The following is a 14900-nucleotide window of genomic DNA, read 5'->3' on the forward strand; positions in this document are numbered from 1 at the left end:
TCCCGGATGGGCTCGAACCACCAACCTTTCGGTTAACAGCCGAACGCGCTAACCATTACGCCATGGAAGCTTAGAAAAAGATTGATTGTCACGTATTGTGGAAAAATTTTGCCTTTTTACGTTACTTCTAAGACTTCAAAACAACGCTCCCGGGTGGGCTCGAACCACCAACCTTTCAGTTAACAGCCGAACGCGCTAACCATTGCGCCACGGAAGCTTTGAAAAAGATTGATTGCCACGTATTGTGGAAAAATTTTGCCTTTTTACGTTACTACTAAAACTTCAAAACAACGCTCCCGGGTGGGCTCGAACCACCAACCTTTCGGTTAACAGCCGAACGCGCTAACCATTGCGCCACGGAAGCTTAGAGAAATATTGATTTTCACGTATCGTGCCTTTTTACGTTACTTCTAAGACTTCAAAACAACGCTCAGTGGTAGGCTCGAACCACCAACGTTTCGGTTAACAGCCGAACACGCTAACCATTGCGCCACGGAAGCTTAGAAAAAGATTGATTGTCATGTATTGTGGAAACATTTTGCCTTTTTACGTTACTTCTAAGACTTCAAAACAAGACTCCCGGGTGGGCTCGAACGACCTCCCTTTCGGTTAACAGCCGAACGCGCTAACCATTGCGCCACGGAAGTTTAGAAAAAGATTGATTGTCATGTATTGTGGAAAAATTTTGCCTTTTTACCTTACTTCTAAGACTTCAAAACAACGCTCCCGGGTAGGCTCGAACCACCAACCTTTCGGTTAAAAGCCGAACGCGCTAACCATTGCGCCACGGAAGCTTAGTAAAACATTGATTGTCACGTATTGTGGAAACATTTTGCCTTTTTACGTTACTTCTAAGACTTCAAAACAACGCTCCCGGGTAGGCTCGAACCACCAACCTTTCGGTTAACAGCCGAACGCGCTAACCATTGCGCCACGGAAGCTTAGAAAAACAATTATTGTCACGTATTGTGGAAAAATTTGCCTTTTTACGTTACTTCTAAGACGTCAAAACAACGCTCCCGGGTGGGCTCGAACCACCAACCTTTCGGTTAACAGCCGAACGCGCTAACCATTGCGCCACGGAAGCTTAGAAAATGATTGATTGTCAGGTATTGCGGAAATATTGTGACTTTTTACGTTACTTCTAAGACTTCAAAACAACGCTCCCGGGTGGGCTCGAACCACCAACCTTTCGGTTAACAGCCGAACGCGCTAACCATTGCGCCACGGAAGCTTAGAAAAACAATTATTGTCACGTATTGTGGAAAAATTTGCCTTTTTACGTTACTTCTAAGACTTCAAAACAACGCTCCCGGGTGGGCTCGAACCACCAACCTTTCAGTTAACAGCCGAACGCGCTAACAATTGCGCCACGGAAGCTAAGAAAATGATTGATTGTCAGGTATTGCGGAAAAATTGTGACTTTTTACGTTACTTCTAAGACTTCAAAACAACGCTCCCGGGTGGGCTCGAACCACCAACCTTTCGGTTAACAGCCGAACGCGCTAACCATTGCGCCACGGAAGCTTAGAAAATGATTGATTGTCAGGTATTGCGTAAAAATTTTGCCTTTTTACGTTACTTCTAAAACTTCTAAACAACGCTCCCGGGTGGGCTCGAACCACCAACCTTTCGGTTAACAGCCGAACGCGCTAACCATTGCGCCACGGAAGCTTAGTAAAACATCGATTGTCACGTATTGTGCAAAAATTTTGCCTTTTTACGTTACTTCTAAGACTTCAAAACAACGCTCCCGGGTAGGCTCGAACCACCAACCTTTCGGTTAAAAGCCGAACGCGCTAACCATTGCGCCACGGAAGCTTAGTAAAACATTGATTGTCACGTATTGTGGAAAAATTTTGCCTTTTTACGTTACTTCTAAGACTTCAAAACAACGCTCCCGGGTAGGCTCGAACCACCAACCTTTCGGTTAACAGCCGAACGCGCTAACCATTGCGCCACGGAAGCTTAGAAAAACAATTATTGTCACGTATTGTGGAAAAATTTGCCTTTTTACGTTACTTCTAAGACGTCAAAACAACGCTCCCGGGTGGGCTCGAACCACCAACCTTTCGGTTGACAGCCGAACGCGCTAACCATTGCGCCACGGAAGCTTAGAAAATGATTGATTGTCAGGTATTGCGGAAAAATTTTGCCTTTTTACGTTACTTCTAAAACTTCCAAACAACGCTCCCGGGTGGGCTCGAACCACCAACCTTTCGGTTAACAGCCGAACGCGCTAACCATTGCGCCACGGAAGCTTAGTAAAACATTGATTTTCACGTATTGTGGAAAGATTTTGCCTTTCTACGTTACTTCTAAGACTTCAAAACAACGCTCCCGGGTGGGCTCGAACCACCAACTTTCAGTTAACAGCCGAACGCGCTAACCATTGCGCCACGGAAGCTAAGAAAATGACTGATTGTCAGGTATTGCGGAAAAGTTTTGCCTTTTTACGTTACTTCTAAGACTTCAAAATAACGCTCCCGGGTGGGTTCGAACCACCAACCTTTCGGTTAACAGCCGAACGCGCTAACCATTGCGCCACGGAAGCTTAGTAAAACATTGATTGTCACGTATTGTGGAAAAATTTTGCCTTTTTACGTTACTTCTAAATCTTCAAAACAACGCTCCCGGATGGGCTCGAACCACCAACCTTTCGGTTAACAGCCGAACGCGCTAACCATTGCGCCACGGAAGCTTAGAGAAATATTGATTTTCTCGTATTGTGCCTTTTTACGTTACTTCTAAGACTTCCAAACAACGCTCGCGGTTGGGCTCGAACCACCAACCTTTCGGTTAGCAGCCGAACGCGCTAACCATTGCGCCACGGAAGCTAAGAAAATGATTGATTGTCAGGTATTGCGGAAAAATTTTGCCTTTTTACGTTACTTCTAAGACTTCAAAACAAGGCTCTTGGGTGAGCTCGACCCACCAACCTTTCGGTTAACAGCCGAACGCGCTAACCATTGCACCACGGAAGCTTAGAAAAACATTGATTGTCACGTATTGTGGAAAAATTTTGCCTTTTTACGTTACTTCTAAGACGTCAAAACAACGCTCCCGGGTGGGCTCGAACCACCAACCTTTCGGTTAACAGCCGAACGCGCTAACCATTGCGCCACGGAAGCTTAGAAAACATTGATTGTCACGTATTGTGGAAAAATTTTGCCTTTTTACGTTACTTCTAAGACGTCAAAACAACGCTCCCGGGTGGGCTCGAACCACCAACCTTTCGGTTAACAGCCGAACGCGCTAACCATTGCGCCACGGAAGCTTAAAAAAGATTGATTGCCGCGTATTGTGGAAAAAGTTTGCCTTTTTACGTTACTTCTAAGACTTCAAAACAACGTTCCTGGGTGGGCTCGAACCACCAACCTTTCGGTTAACAGCCGAACGCGCTAACCATTGCGCCTTGGAAGCTTAGAGAAATATTGATTTTCACGTATTGTGCCTTTTTACGTTACTTCTAAGACTTCCAAACAACGCTCGCGGTTGGGCTCGAACCACCAACCTTTCGGTTAACAGCCGAACGCGCTAACCATTGCGCCACGGAAGCTTAGAAAACATTGATTGTCACGTATTGTGGAAAAATTTTGCCTTTTTACGTTACTTCTAAGACTTCGAAACAACGCTCCCGGGTGGGTTCGAACCACCAACCTTTCGGTTAACAGCCGAACGCGCTAACCATTGCGCCACGGAAGCTTAGTAAAACATTGATTGTCACGTATTGTGGAAAAATTTTGCCTTTTTACGTTACTTCTAAGACTTCAAAACAACGCTCCCGGGTAGGCTCGAACCACCAACCTTTCGGTTAACAGCCGAACGCGCTAACCATTGCGCCACGGAAGCTTAGAAAAACAATTATTGTCACGTATTGTGGAAAAATTTGCCTTTTTACGTTACTTCTAAGACGTCAAAACAACGCTCCCGGGTGGGCTCGAACCACCAACCTTTCGGTTGACAGCCGAACGCGCTAACCATTGCGCCACGGAAGCTTAGAAAATGATTGATTGTCAGGTATTGCGGAAAAATTTTGCCTTTTTACGTTACTTCTAAAACTTCCAAACAACGCTCCCGGGTGGGCTCGAACCACCAACCTTTCGGTTAACAGCCGAACGCGCTAACCATTGCGCCACGGAAGCTTAGTAAAACATTGATTTTCACGTATTGTGGAAAGATTTTGCCTTTCTACGTTACTTCTAAGACTTCAAAACAACGCTCCCGGGTGGGCTCGAACCACCAACTTTCAGTTAACAGCCGAACGCGCTAACCATTGCGCCACGGAAGCTAAGAAAATGACTGATTGTCAGGTATTGCGGAAAAGTTTTGCCTTTTTACGTTACTTCTAAGACTTCAAAATAACGCTCCCGGGTGGGTTCGAACCACCAACCTTTCGGTTAACAGCCGAACGCGCTAACCATTGCGCCACGGAAGCTTAGTAAAACATTGATTGTCACGTATTGTGGAAAAATTTTGCCTTTTTACGTTACTTCTAAATCTTCAAAACAACGCTCCCGGATGGGCTCGAACCACCAACCTTTCGGTTAACAGCCGAACGCGCTAACCATTGCGCCACGGAAGCTTAGAGAAATATTGATTTTCTCGTATTGTGCCTTTTTACGTTACTTCTAAGACTTCCAAACAACGCTCGCGGTTGGGCTCGAACCACCAACCTTTCGGTTAGCAGCCGAACGCGCTAACCATTGCGCCACGGAAGCTAAGAAAATGATTGATTGTCAGGTATTGCGGAAAAATTTTGCCTTTTTACGTTACTTCTAAGACTTCAAAACAAGGCTCTTGGGTGAGCTCGACCCACCAACCTTTCGGTTAACAGCCGAACGCGCTAACCATTGCACCACGGAAGCTTAGAAAAACATTGATTGTCACGTATTGTGGAAAAATTTTGCCTTTTTACGTTACTTCTAAGACGTCAAAACAACGCTCCCGGGTGGGCTCGAACCACCAACCTTTCGGTTAACAGCCGAACGCGCTAACCATTGCGCCACGGAAGCTTAGAAAACATTGATTGTCACGTATTGTGGAAAAATTTTGCCTTTTTACGTTACTTCTAAGACGTCAAAACAACGCTCCCGGGTGGGCTCGAACCACCAACCTTTCGGTTAACAGCCGAACGCGCTAACCATTGCGCCACGGAAGCTTAAAAAAGATTGATTGCCGCGTATTGTGGAAAAAGTTTGCCTTTTTACGTTACTTCTAAGACTTCAAAACAACGTTCCTGGGTGGGCTCGAACCACCAACCTTTCGGTTAACAGCCGAACGCGCTAACCATTGCGCCTTGGAAGCTTAGAGAAATATTGATTTTCACGTATTGTGCCTTTTTACGTTACTTCTAAGACTTCCAAACAACGCTCGCGGTTGGGCTCGAACCACCAACCTTTCGGTTAACAGCCGAACGCGCTAACCATTGCGCCACGGAAGCTTAGAAAACATTGATTGTCACGTATTGTGGAAAAATTTTGCCTTTTTACGTTACTTCTAAGACTTCGAAACAACTCTCCCGGGTGGGTTCGAACCACCAACCTTTCGGTTAACAGCCGAACGCGCTAACCATTGCGCCACGGAAGCTTAGTAAAACATTGATTGTCACGTATTGTGGAAAAATTTTGCCTTTTTACGTTACTTCTAAATCTTCAAAACAACGCTCCCGGATGGGCTCGAACCACCAACCTTTCGGTTAACAGCCGAACGCGCTAACCATTGCGCCTTGGAAGCTTAGAGAAATATTGATTTTCACGTATTGTGCCTTTTTACGTTACTTCTAAGACTTCCAAACAACGCTCGCGGTTGGGCTCGAACCACCAACCTTTCGGTTAACAGCCGAACGCGCTAACCATTGCGCCTTGGAAGCTTAGAGAAATATTGATTTTCACGTATTGTGCCTTTTTACGTTACTTCTAAGACTTCCAAACAACGCTCGCGGTTGGGCTCGAACCACCAACCTTTCGGTTAACAGCCGAACGCGCTAACCATTGCGCCACGGAAGCTTAGTAAAACATTGATTGTCACGTATTGTGGAAAAATTTTGCCTTTTTACGTTACTTCTAAATCTTCAAAACAACGCTCCCGGATGGGCTCGAACCACCAACCTTTCGGTTAACAGCCGAACGCGCTAACCATTGCGCCACGGAAGCTTAGAGAAATATTGATTTTCTCGTATTGTGCCTTTTTACGTTACTTCTAAGACTTCCAAACAACGCTCGCGGTTGGGCTCGAACCACCAACCTTTCGGTTAGCAGCCGAACGCGCTAACCATTGCGCCACGGAAGCTAAGAAAATGATTGATTGTCAGGTATTGCGGAAAAATTTTGCCTTTTTACGTTACTTCTAAGACTTCAAAACAAGGCTCCCGGGTGGGCTCGAACGACCTCCCTTTCGGTTAACAGCCGAACGCGCTAACCATTGCGCCACGGAAGCTTGGAAAAAGATGGATTGTCATGTATTGTGGAAAAATTTTGCCTTTTTACGTTACTTCTAAGACTACAAAACAAGGCTCCCGGGTGGGCTCGAACGACCTCCCTTTTCGGTTAACAGCCGAACGCGCTAACCATTGCGCCACGGAAGCTTAGAAAAAGATTGATAGTCATGTATTGTGGAAAAATTTAGCCTTTTTACGTTACTTCTAAGACTTCAAAACAAAGCTCTTGGGTGGGCTCGACCCACCAACCTTTCGGTTAACAGCCGAACGCGCTAACCATTGCGCCACGGAAGCTTAGAAAACATTGATTGTCACGTATTGTGGAAAAATTTTGCCTTTTTACGTTACTTCTAAGACGTCAAAACAACGCTCCCGGGTGGGCTCGAACCACCAACCTTTCGGTTAACAGCCGAACGCGCTAACCATTGCGCCACGGAAGCTTAAAAAAGATTGATTGCCGCGTATTGTGGAAAAAGTTTGCCTTTTTACGTTACTTCTAAGACTTCAAAACAACGCTCCCGGGTTTGCTCGAACCACCAACCTTTCGGTTAACAGCCGAACGCGCTAACCATTGCGCCACGGAAGCTTAGAAAATGACTGATTGTCAGATATTGCGGAAAAATTTTGCCTTTTTACGTTACTTCTAAAACTTCTAAACAACGCTACCGGGTGGGCTCGAACCACCAACCTTTCGGTTAACAGCCGAACGCGCTAACCATTGCGCCACGGAAGCTTAGAAAAACACTGATTGTCACGTATTGTGGAAAAGTTTTGCCTTTTTACGTTACTTCTAAGACTTCGAAACAACGCTCCCGGGTGGGTTCGAACCACCAACCTTTCGGTTAACAGCCGAACGCGCTAACCATTGCGCCACGGAAGCTTAGTAAAACATTGATTGTGACGTATTGTGGAAAAATTTTGCCTTTATACGTTACTTCTAAATCTTCATAACAACGCTCCCGGATGGGCTCGAACCACCAACCTTTCGGTTAACAGCCGAACGCGCTAACCATTGCGCCACGGAAGCTTAGAGAAATATTGATTTTCTCGTATTGTGCCTTTTTACGTTACTTCTAAGACTTCCAAACAACGCTCGCGGTTGGGCTCGAACCACCAACCTTTCGGTTAGCAGCCGAACGCGCTAACCATTGCGCCACGGAAGCTAAGAAAATGATTGATTGTCAGGTATTGCGGAAAAATTTTGCCTTTTTACGTTACTTCTAAGACTTCAAAACAAGGCTCCCGGGTGGGCTCGAACGACCTCCCTTTCGGTTAACAGCCGAACGCGCTAACCATTGCGCCACGGAAGCTTGGAAAAAGATGGATTGTCATGTATTGTGGAAAAATTTTGCCTTTTTACGTTACTTCTAAGACTTCAAAACAAGGCTCCCGGATGGGCTCGAACGACCTCCCTTTCGGTTAACAGCCGAACGCGCTAACCATTGCGCCACGGAAGCTTAGAAAAAGATTGATAGTCATGTATTGTGGAAAAATTTAGCCTTTTTACGTTACTTCTAAGACTTCAAAACAAAGCTCTTGGGTGGGCTCGACCCACCAACCTTTCGGTTAACAGCCGAACGCGCTAACCATTGCGCCACGGAAGCTTAGAAAAACATTGATTGTCACGTATTGTGGAAAAATTTTGCCTTTTTACGTTACTTCTAAGACTTCAAAACAACGCTCCCGGGTGGGCTCGAACCACCAACCTTTCGGTTAACAGCCAAAGGCGCTAACCATTGCGCCACGGAAGCTTAGAAAAAGATGGATTGCCGCGTATTGTGGAAAGATTTTGCCTTTTTACGTTACTTCTAAGACTTCAAAACAACGCTCCCGGGTGGGCTTGAACCACCAACCTTTCAGTTAACAGCCGAACGCGCTAACCATTGCGCCACGGAAGCTTAGTAAAACACTGATTTTCACGTATTGTGGAAAGATTTTGCCTTTTTACGTTACTTCTAACACTTAAAACAACGCTCCCGGGTGGGCTCGAACCACCAACCTTTCAGTTAACAGCCGAACGCGCTAACCATTGCGCCACGGAAGCTTAGAAAAACACTGATTGTCACGTATTGTGGGAAAATTTTGCCTTTTTACGTTACTTCTAAGACTTCAAAACAACGCTACCGGGTGGGCTCGAACGACCTCCCATTCGGTTATCAGCCGAACGCGCTAACCATTGCGCCACGGAAGCTTAGAAAAAGATTGATTGTCATGTATTGTGGTAAAATTTTGCCTTTTTACGTTACTTCTAAGACTTCAAAACAAAGCTCTTGGGTGGGCTCGACCCACCAACTTTTCGGTTAACAGCCGAACGCGCTAACCATTGCGCCTTGGAAGCTTAGAAAAACATTGATTGTCACGTATTGTGGAAAAATTTTGCCTTTTTACGTTACTTCTAAGACTTCAAAACAACGCTCCCGGGTAGGCTCGAACCACCAACCTTTCGGTTAAAAGCCGAACGCGCTAACCATTGCGCCACGGAAGCTTAGTAAAACATTGATTTTCACGTATTGTGGAAAGATTTTGCCTTTTTACGTTACTTCTAAGACTTCAAAACAACGCTCCCGGGTAGGCTCGAACCACCAACCTTTCGGTTAACAGCCGAACGCGCTAACCATTGCGCCACGGAAGCTTAGAAAATGACTGATTGTCAGATATTGCGGAAAAATTTTGCCTTTTTACGTTACTTCTAAAACTTCTAAACAACGCTACCGGGTGGGCTCGAACCACCAACCTTTCGGTTAACAGCCGAACGCGCTAACCATTGCGCCACGGAAGCTTAGAAAAACACTGATTGTCACGTATTGTGGAAAAGTTTTGCCTTTTTACGTTACTTCTAAGACTTCGAAACAACGCTCCCGGGTGGGTTCGAACCACCAACCTTTCGGTTAACAGCCGAACGCGCTAACCATTGCGCCACGGAAGCTTAGTAAAACATTGATTGTCACGTATTGTGGAAAAATTTTGCCTTTTTACGTTACTTCTAAATCTTCATAACAACGCTCCCGGATGGGCTCGAACCACCAACCTTTCGGTTAACAGCCGAACGCGCTAACCATTGCGCCACGGAAGCTTAGAGAAATATTGATTTTCTCGTATTGTGCCTTTTTACGTTACTTCTAAGACTTCCAAACAACGCTCGCGGTTGGGCTCGAACCACCAACCTTTCGGTTAGCAGCCGAACGCGCTAACCATTGCGCCACGGAAGCTAAGAAAATGATTGATTGTCAGGTATTGCGGAAAAATTTTGCCTTTTTACGTTACTTCTAAGACTTCAAAACAAGGCTCCCGGGTGGGCTCGAACGACCTCCCTTTCGGTTAACAGCCGAACGCGCTAACCATTGCGCCACGGAAGCTTGGAAAAAGATGGATTGTCATGTATTGTGGAAAAATTTTGCCTTTTTACGTTACTTCTAAGACTTCAAAACAAGGCTCCCGGATGGGCTCGAACGACCTCCCTTTCGGTTAACAGCCGAACGCGCTAACCATTGCGCCACGGAAGCTTAGAAAAAGATTGATAGTCATGTATTGTGGAAAAATTTAGCCTTTTTACGTTACTTCTAAGACTTCAAAACAAAGCTCTTGGGTGGGCTCGACCCACCAACCTTTCGGTTAACAGCCGAACGCGCTAACCATTGCGCCACGGAAGCTTAGAAAAACATTGATTGTCACGTATTGTGGAAAAATTTTGCCTTTTTACGTTACTTCTAAGACTTCAAAACAACGCTCCCGGGTGGGCTCGAACCACCAACCTTTCGGTTAACAGCCAAAGGCGCTAACCATTGCGCCACGGAAGCTTAGAAAAAGATGGATTGCCGCGTATTGTGGAAAGATTTTGCCTTTTTACGTTACTTCTAAGACTTCAAAACAACGCTCCCGGGTGGGCTCGAACCACCAACCTTTCAGTTAACAGCCGAACGCGCTAACCATTGCGCCACGGAAGCTTAGTAAAACATTGATTTTCACGTATTGTGGAAAGATTTTGCCTTTTTACGTTACTTCTAACACTTAAAACAACGCTCCCGGGTGGGCTCGAACCACCAACCTTTCAGTTAACAGCCGAACGCGCTAACCATTGCGCCACGGAAGCTTAGAAAAACACTGATTGTCACGTATTGTGGGAAAATTTTGCCTTTTTACGTTACTTCTAACACTTAAAACAACGCTCCCGGGTGGGCTCGAACCACCAACCTTTCAGTTAACAGCCGAACGCGCTAACCATTGCGCCACGGAAGCTTAGAAAAACACTGATTGTCACGTATTGTGGGAAAATTTTGCCTTTTTACGTTACTTCTAAGACTTCAAAACAACGCTACCGGGTGGGCTCGAACGACCTCCCATTCGGTTATCAGCCGAACGCGCTAACCATTGCGCCACGGAAGCTTAGAAAAAGATTGATTGTCATGTATTGTGGAAAAATTTTGCCTTTTTACGTTACTTCTAAGACTTCAAAACAAAGCTCTTGGGTGGGCTCGACCCACCAACTTTTCGGTTAACAGCCGAACGCGCTAACCATTGCGCCTTGGAAGCTTAGAAAAACATTGATTGTCACGTATTGTGGAAAAATTTTGCCTTTTTACGTTACTTCTAAGACTTCAAAACAACGCTCCCGGGTAGGCTCGAACCACCAACCTTTCGGTTAAAAGCCGAACGCGCTAACCATTGCGCCACGGAAGCTTAGTAAAACATTGATTTTCACGTATTGTGGAAAGATTTTGCCTTTTTACGTTACTTCTAAGACTTCAAAACAACGCTCCCGGGTAGGCTCGAACCACCAACCTTTCGGTTAACAGCCGAACGCGCTAACCATTGCGCCACGGAAGCTTAGAAAATGACTGATTGTCAGATATTGCGGAAAAATTTTGCCTTTTTACGTTACTTCTAAAACTTCTAAACAACGCTACCGGGTGGGCTCGAACCACCAACCTTTCGGTTAACAGCCGAACGCGCTAACCATTGCGCCACGGAAGCTTAGAAAAACACTGATTGTCACGTATTGTGGAAAAGTTTTGCCTTTTTACGTTACTTCTAAGACTTCGAAACAACGCTCCCGGGTGGGTTCGAACCACCAACCTTTCGGTTAACAGCCGAACGCGCTAACCATTGCGCCACGGAAGCTTAGTAAAACATTGATTGTCACGTATTGTGGAAAAATTTTGCCTTTTTACGTTACTTCTAAATCTTCATAACAACGCTCCCGGATGGGCTCGAACCACCAACCTTTCGGTTAACAGCCGAACGCGCTAACCATTGCGCCACGGAAGCTTAGAGAAATATTGATTTTCTCGTATTGTGCCTTTTTACGTTACTTCTAAGACTTCCAAACAACGCTCGCGGTTGGGCTCGAACCACCAACCTTTCGGTTAGCAGCCGAACGCGCTAACCATTGCGCCACGGAAGCTAAGAAAATGATTGATTGTCAGGTATTGCGGAAAAATTTTGCCTTTTTACGTTACTTCTAAGACTTCAAAACAAGGCTCCCGGGTGGGCTCGAACGACCTCCCTTTCGGTTAACAGCCGAACGCGCTAACCATTGCGCCACGGAAGCTTGGAAAAAGATGGATTGTCATGTATTGTGGAAAAATTTTGCCTTTTTACGTTACTTCTAAGACTTCAAAACAAGGCTCCCGGATGGGCTCGAACGACCTCCCTTTCGGTTAACAGCCGAACGCGCTAACCATTGCGCCACGGAAGCTTAGAAAAAGATTGATAGTCATGTATTGTGGAAAAATTTAGCCTTTTTACGTTACTTCTAAGACTTCAAAACAAAGCTCTTGGGTGGGCTCGACCCACCAACCTTTCGGTTAACAGCCGAACGCGCTAACCATTGCGCCACGGAAGCTTAGAAAAACATTGATTGTCACGTATTGTGGAAAAATTTTGCCTTTTTACGTTACTTCTAAGACTTCAAAACAACGCTCCCGGGTGGGCTCGAACCACCAACCTTTCGGTTAACAGCCAAAGGCGCTAACCATTGCGCCACGGAAGCTTAGAAAAAGATGGATTGCCGCGTATTGTGGAAAGATTTTGCCTTTTTACGTTACTTCTAAGACTTCAAAACAACGCTCCCGGGTGGGCTCGAACCACCAACCTTTCAGTTAACAGCCGAACGCGCTAACCATTGCGCCACGGAAGCTTAGTAAAACATTGATTTTCACGTATTGTGGAAAGATTTTGCCTTTTTACGTTACTTCTAACACTTAAAACAACGCTCCCGGGTGGGCTCGAACCACCAACCTTTCAGTTAACAGCCGAACGCGCTAACCATTGCGCCACGGAAGCTTAGAAAAACACTGATTGTCACGTATTGTGGGAAAATTTTGCCTTTTTACGTTACTTCTAAGACTTCAAAACAACGCTACCGGGTGGGCTCGAACGACCTCCCATTCGGTTAACAGCCGAACGCGCTAACCATTGCGCCACGGAAGCTTAGAAAAAGATTGATTGTCATGTATTGTGGAAAAATTTTGCCTTTTTACGTTACTTCTAAGACTTCAAAACAAAGCTCTTGGGTGGGCTCGACCCACCAACTTTTCGGTTAACAGCCGAACGCGCTAACCATTGCGCCTTGGAAGCTTAGAAAAACATTGATTGTCACGTATTGTGGAAAAATTTTGCCTTTTTACGTTACTTCTAAGACTTCAAAACAACGCTCCCGGTTAGGCTCGAACCACCAACCTTTCGGTTAAAAGCCGAACGCGCTAACCATTGCGCCACGGAAGTTTAGTAAAACATTGATTGTCACGTATTGTGGAAAAATTTTGCCTTTTTACGTTACTTCTAAGACTTCAAAACAACGTTCCTGGGTGGGCTCGAACCACCAACCTTTCGGTTAACAGCCGAACGCGCTAACAATTGCGCCACGGAAGCTTAGAAAAAGATGGATTGCTGCGTATTGTGGAAAAATTTTGCCTTTTTACGTTACTTCTAAGACTTCAAAACAACGCTCCCGGGTAGGCTCGAACCACCAACCTTTCGGTTAAAAGCCGAACGCGCTAACCATTGCGCCACGGAAGCTTAGAAAATGATTGATTGTCAGGTATTGCGGAAAAATTTTGCCTTTTTACGTTACTTCTAAAACTTCCAAACAACGCTCCCGGGTGGGCTCGAACCACCAACCTTTCGGTTAACAGCCGAACGCGCTAACCATTGCGCCACGGAAGCTTAGAGAAATATTGATTTTCTCGTATTGTGCCTTTTTACGTTACTTCTAAGACTTCCAAACAACGCTCGCGGTTGGGCTCGAACCACCAACCTTTCGGTTAACAGACGAACGCGCTAACCATTGCGCCACGGAAGCTTAGAAAAAGATTGATTGTCATGTATTGTGGAAAAATTTAGCCTTTTTACGTTACTTCTAAGACTTCAAAACAAAGCTCTTGGGTGGGCTCGAACCACCAACCTTTCAGTTAACAGCCGAACGCGCTAACCATTGCGCCACGGAAGCTAAGAAAATGATTGATTGTCAGGTATTGCGGAAAAATTGTGACTTTTTACGTTACTTCTAAGACTTCAAAACAACGCTCCCGGGCGGGCTCGAACCACCAACCTTTCGGTTAACAGCCGAACGCGCTAACCATTGCGCCACGGAAGCTTAGAAAAACATTGATTGTCACGTATTGTGGAAAAATTTTGCCTTTTTACGTTACTTCTAAGACGTCAAAACAACGCTCCCGGGTGGGCTCGAACCACCAACCTTTCGGTTAACAGCCAAAGGCGCTAACCATTGCGCCACGGAAGCTTAGAAAAAGACGGATTGCCGCGTATTGTGGAAAAATTTTGCCTTTTTACGTTACTTCTAAGACTTCAAAACAACGCTCCCGGGTAGGCTCGAACCACCAACCTTTCGGTTAAAAGCCGAACGCGCTAACCATTGCGCCACGGAAGCTTAGTAAAACATTGATTTTCACGTATTGTGGAAAGATTTTGCCTTTTTACGTTACTTCTAAGACTTCAAAACAACGCTCCCGGGTGGGCTCGAACCACCAACCTTTCAGTTAACAGCCGAACGCGCTAACCATTGCGCCACGGAAGCTTAGAGAAGTTTCGACTTTCACGTATTGTGCAAAAATTGTGCCTTTTCACGTTACTTCTAAGACTTCCAAACAACGCTCCCGGTTGGGCTCGAACCACCAACCTTTCGGTTAACAGCCGAACGCGCTAACCATTGCGCCATGGAAGCTAATGGGTAAATTATTGCGTGGTTTTTTAGCAGGGTTAACATTGATTGTTTTGTCTTTGATTACTTGAATGTAGCATAAATGATCGCTGGGTTGATGCTTTCCACAAACATGACAGAACATCTCCCCACAGCTGTGTCTAGTAGTACGTTTTACGAAATCAATTATTATAAAGCAGCTTTTGCAATGGTAAAGCCGCTCGCAAAGGGTTTTTTTATTACCAACCGGAACCAAATGGCTGTTATAACAATCGTCACCCCAGAATTTTCGTAGGCAGGAGT

At 45.5% G+C, this 14900-nt stretch overlaps 35 non-coding genes across 35 annotated transcripts; all 35 read right to left on the minus strand.

Annotated features, from left to right (window-relative positions):
* Positions 1–291: 291 nt before the first annotated feature.
* TRNAN-GUU (transfer RNA asparagine (anticodon GUU)) lies at positions 292–364 on the minus strand. The gene has a single exon. It is a non-coding gene; the product is annotated as a tRNA-Asn (tRNA).
* Positions 365–721: 357 nt separating this feature from the next.
* TRNAK-UUU (transfer RNA lysine (anticodon UUU)) lies at positions 722–794 on the minus strand. Its single transcript has one exon. It is a non-coding gene; the product is annotated as a tRNA-Lys (tRNA).
* A 220-nt stretch (positions 795–1014) lies between these two features.
* On the minus strand, positions 1015–1087 carry TRNAN-GUU (transfer RNA asparagine (anticodon GUU)). The gene has a single exon. It is a non-coding gene; the product is annotated as a tRNA-Asn (tRNA).
* A 74-nt stretch (positions 1088–1161) lies between these two features.
* TRNAN-GUU (transfer RNA asparagine (anticodon GUU)) lies at positions 1162–1234 on the minus strand. Its single transcript has one exon. It is a non-coding gene; the product is annotated as a tRNA-Asn (tRNA).
* A 220-nt stretch (positions 1235–1454) lies between these two features.
* On the minus strand, positions 1455–1527 carry TRNAN-GUU (transfer RNA asparagine (anticodon GUU)). The gene has a single exon. It is a non-coding gene; the product is annotated as a tRNA-Asn (tRNA).
* A 74-nt stretch (positions 1528–1601) lies between these two features.
* On the minus strand, positions 1602–1674 carry TRNAN-GUU (transfer RNA asparagine (anticodon GUU)). Its single transcript has one exon. It is a non-coding gene; the product is annotated as a tRNA-Asn (tRNA).
* A 74-nt stretch (positions 1675–1748) lies between these two features.
* On the minus strand, positions 1749–1821 carry TRNAK-UUU (transfer RNA lysine (anticodon UUU)). The gene has a single exon. It is a non-coding gene; the product is annotated as a tRNA-Lys (tRNA).
* A 220-nt stretch (positions 1822–2041) lies between these two features.
* TRNAD-GUC (transfer RNA aspartic acid (anticodon GUC)) lies at positions 2042–2114 on the minus strand. Its single transcript has one exon. It is a non-coding gene; the product is annotated as a tRNA-Asp (tRNA).
* A 74-nt stretch (positions 2115–2188) lies between these two features.
* Positions 2189–2261, minus strand: TRNAN-GUU (transfer RNA asparagine (anticodon GUU)). The gene has a single exon. It is a non-coding gene; the product is annotated as a tRNA-Asn (tRNA).
* Positions 2262–2481: 220 nt separating this feature from the next.
* Positions 2482–2554, minus strand: TRNAN-GUU (transfer RNA asparagine (anticodon GUU)). The gene has a single exon. It is a non-coding gene; the product is annotated as a tRNA-Asn (tRNA).
* Positions 2555–2764: 210 nt separating this feature from the next.
* Positions 2765–2837, minus strand: TRNAS-GCU (transfer RNA serine (anticodon GCU)). Its single transcript has one exon. It is a non-coding gene; the product is annotated as a tRNA-Ser (tRNA).
* A 221-nt stretch (positions 2838–3058) lies between these two features.
* On the minus strand, positions 3059–3131 carry TRNAN-GUU (transfer RNA asparagine (anticodon GUU)). Its single transcript has one exon. It is a non-coding gene; the product is annotated as a tRNA-Asn (tRNA).
* Positions 3132–3204: 73 nt separating this feature from the next.
* TRNAN-GUU (transfer RNA asparagine (anticodon GUU)) lies at positions 3205–3277 on the minus strand. The gene has a single exon. It is a non-coding gene; the product is annotated as a tRNA-Asn (tRNA).
* Positions 3278–3632: 355 nt separating this feature from the next.
* Positions 3633–3705, minus strand: TRNAN-GUU (transfer RNA asparagine (anticodon GUU)). The gene has a single exon. It is a non-coding gene; the product is annotated as a tRNA-Asn (tRNA).
* Positions 3706–3925: 220 nt separating this feature from the next.
* TRNAD-GUC (transfer RNA aspartic acid (anticodon GUC)) lies at positions 3926–3998 on the minus strand. The gene has a single exon. It is a non-coding gene; the product is annotated as a tRNA-Asp (tRNA).
* A 74-nt stretch (positions 3999–4072) lies between these two features.
* Positions 4073–4145, minus strand: TRNAN-GUU (transfer RNA asparagine (anticodon GUU)). Its single transcript has one exon. It is a non-coding gene; the product is annotated as a tRNA-Asn (tRNA).
* Positions 4146–4365: 220 nt separating this feature from the next.
* Positions 4366–4438, minus strand: TRNAN-GUU (transfer RNA asparagine (anticodon GUU)). The gene has a single exon. It is a non-coding gene; the product is annotated as a tRNA-Asn (tRNA).
* A 210-nt stretch (positions 4439–4648) lies between these two features.
* TRNAS-GCU (transfer RNA serine (anticodon GCU)) lies at positions 4649–4721 on the minus strand. Its single transcript has one exon. It is a non-coding gene; the product is annotated as a tRNA-Ser (tRNA).
* Positions 4722–4942: 221 nt separating this feature from the next.
* Positions 4943–5015, minus strand: TRNAN-GUU (transfer RNA asparagine (anticodon GUU)). Its single transcript has one exon. It is a non-coding gene; the product is annotated as a tRNA-Asn (tRNA).
* Positions 5016–5088: 73 nt separating this feature from the next.
* On the minus strand, positions 5089–5161 carry TRNAN-GUU (transfer RNA asparagine (anticodon GUU)). Its single transcript has one exon. It is a non-coding gene; the product is annotated as a tRNA-Asn (tRNA).
* A 1057-nt stretch (positions 5162–6218) lies between these two features.
* Positions 6219–6291, minus strand: TRNAS-GCU (transfer RNA serine (anticodon GCU)). Its single transcript has one exon. It is a non-coding gene; the product is annotated as a tRNA-Ser (tRNA).
* Positions 6292–6806: 515 nt separating this feature from the next.
* TRNAN-GUU (transfer RNA asparagine (anticodon GUU)) lies at positions 6807–6879 on the minus strand. Its single transcript has one exon. It is a non-coding gene; the product is annotated as a tRNA-Asn (tRNA).
* Positions 6880–7246: 367 nt separating this feature from the next.
* TRNAN-GUU (transfer RNA asparagine (anticodon GUU)) lies at positions 7247–7319 on the minus strand. Its single transcript has one exon. It is a non-coding gene; the product is annotated as a tRNA-Asn (tRNA).
* A 210-nt stretch (positions 7320–7529) lies between these two features.
* Positions 7530–7602, minus strand: TRNAS-GCU (transfer RNA serine (anticodon GCU)). Its single transcript has one exon. It is a non-coding gene; the product is annotated as a tRNA-Ser (tRNA).
* Positions 7603–8557: 955 nt separating this feature from the next.
* On the minus strand, positions 8558–8630 carry TRNAI-GAU (transfer RNA isoleucine (anticodon GAU)). Its single transcript has one exon. It is a non-coding gene; the product is annotated as a tRNA-Ile (tRNA).
* Positions 8631–8851: 221 nt separating this feature from the next.
* Positions 8852–8924, minus strand: TRNAK-UUU (transfer RNA lysine (anticodon UUU)). The gene has a single exon. It is a non-coding gene; the product is annotated as a tRNA-Lys (tRNA).
* A 368-nt stretch (positions 8925–9292) lies between these two features.
* Positions 9293–9365, minus strand: TRNAN-GUU (transfer RNA asparagine (anticodon GUU)). Its single transcript has one exon. It is a non-coding gene; the product is annotated as a tRNA-Asn (tRNA).
* Positions 9366–9575: 210 nt separating this feature from the next.
* Positions 9576–9648, minus strand: TRNAS-GCU (transfer RNA serine (anticodon GCU)). Its single transcript has one exon. It is a non-coding gene; the product is annotated as a tRNA-Ser (tRNA).
* A 1101-nt stretch (positions 9649–10749) lies between these two features.
* On the minus strand, positions 10750–10822 carry TRNAI-GAU (transfer RNA isoleucine (anticodon GAU)). The gene has a single exon. It is a non-coding gene; the product is annotated as a tRNA-Ile (tRNA).
* Positions 10823–11043: 221 nt separating this feature from the next.
* On the minus strand, positions 11044–11116 carry TRNAK-UUU (transfer RNA lysine (anticodon UUU)). The gene has a single exon. It is a non-coding gene; the product is annotated as a tRNA-Lys (tRNA).
* Positions 11117–11484: 368 nt separating this feature from the next.
* On the minus strand, positions 11485–11557 carry TRNAN-GUU (transfer RNA asparagine (anticodon GUU)). Its single transcript has one exon. It is a non-coding gene; the product is annotated as a tRNA-Asn (tRNA).
* Positions 11558–11767: 210 nt separating this feature from the next.
* Positions 11768–11840, minus strand: TRNAS-GCU (transfer RNA serine (anticodon GCU)). The gene has a single exon. It is a non-coding gene; the product is annotated as a tRNA-Ser (tRNA).
* A 1543-nt stretch (positions 11841–13383) lies between these two features.
* TRNAK-UUU (transfer RNA lysine (anticodon UUU)) lies at positions 13384–13456 on the minus strand. Its single transcript has one exon. It is a non-coding gene; the product is annotated as a tRNA-Lys (tRNA).
* A 74-nt stretch (positions 13457–13530) lies between these two features.
* Positions 13531–13603, minus strand: TRNAN-GUU (transfer RNA asparagine (anticodon GUU)). The gene has a single exon. It is a non-coding gene; the product is annotated as a tRNA-Asn (tRNA).
* A 651-nt stretch (positions 13604–14254) lies between these two features.
* On the minus strand, positions 14255–14327 carry TRNAK-UUU (transfer RNA lysine (anticodon UUU)). The gene has a single exon. It is a non-coding gene; the product is annotated as a tRNA-Lys (tRNA).
* Between the last annotated feature and the right edge of the window lie 573 nt (positions 14328–14900).

Source organism: Phalangium opilio, unplaced genomic scaffold, assembly GCF_054372755.1.
Source record: "Phalangium opilio isolate 3A_F unplaced genomic scaffold, DU_Popi_V2 ptg000037l_1, whole genome shotgun sequence".
NCBI classification, from domain to species: domain Eukaryota; kingdom Metazoa; phylum Arthropoda; class Arachnida; order Opiliones; family Phalangiidae; genus Phalangium; species Phalangium opilio.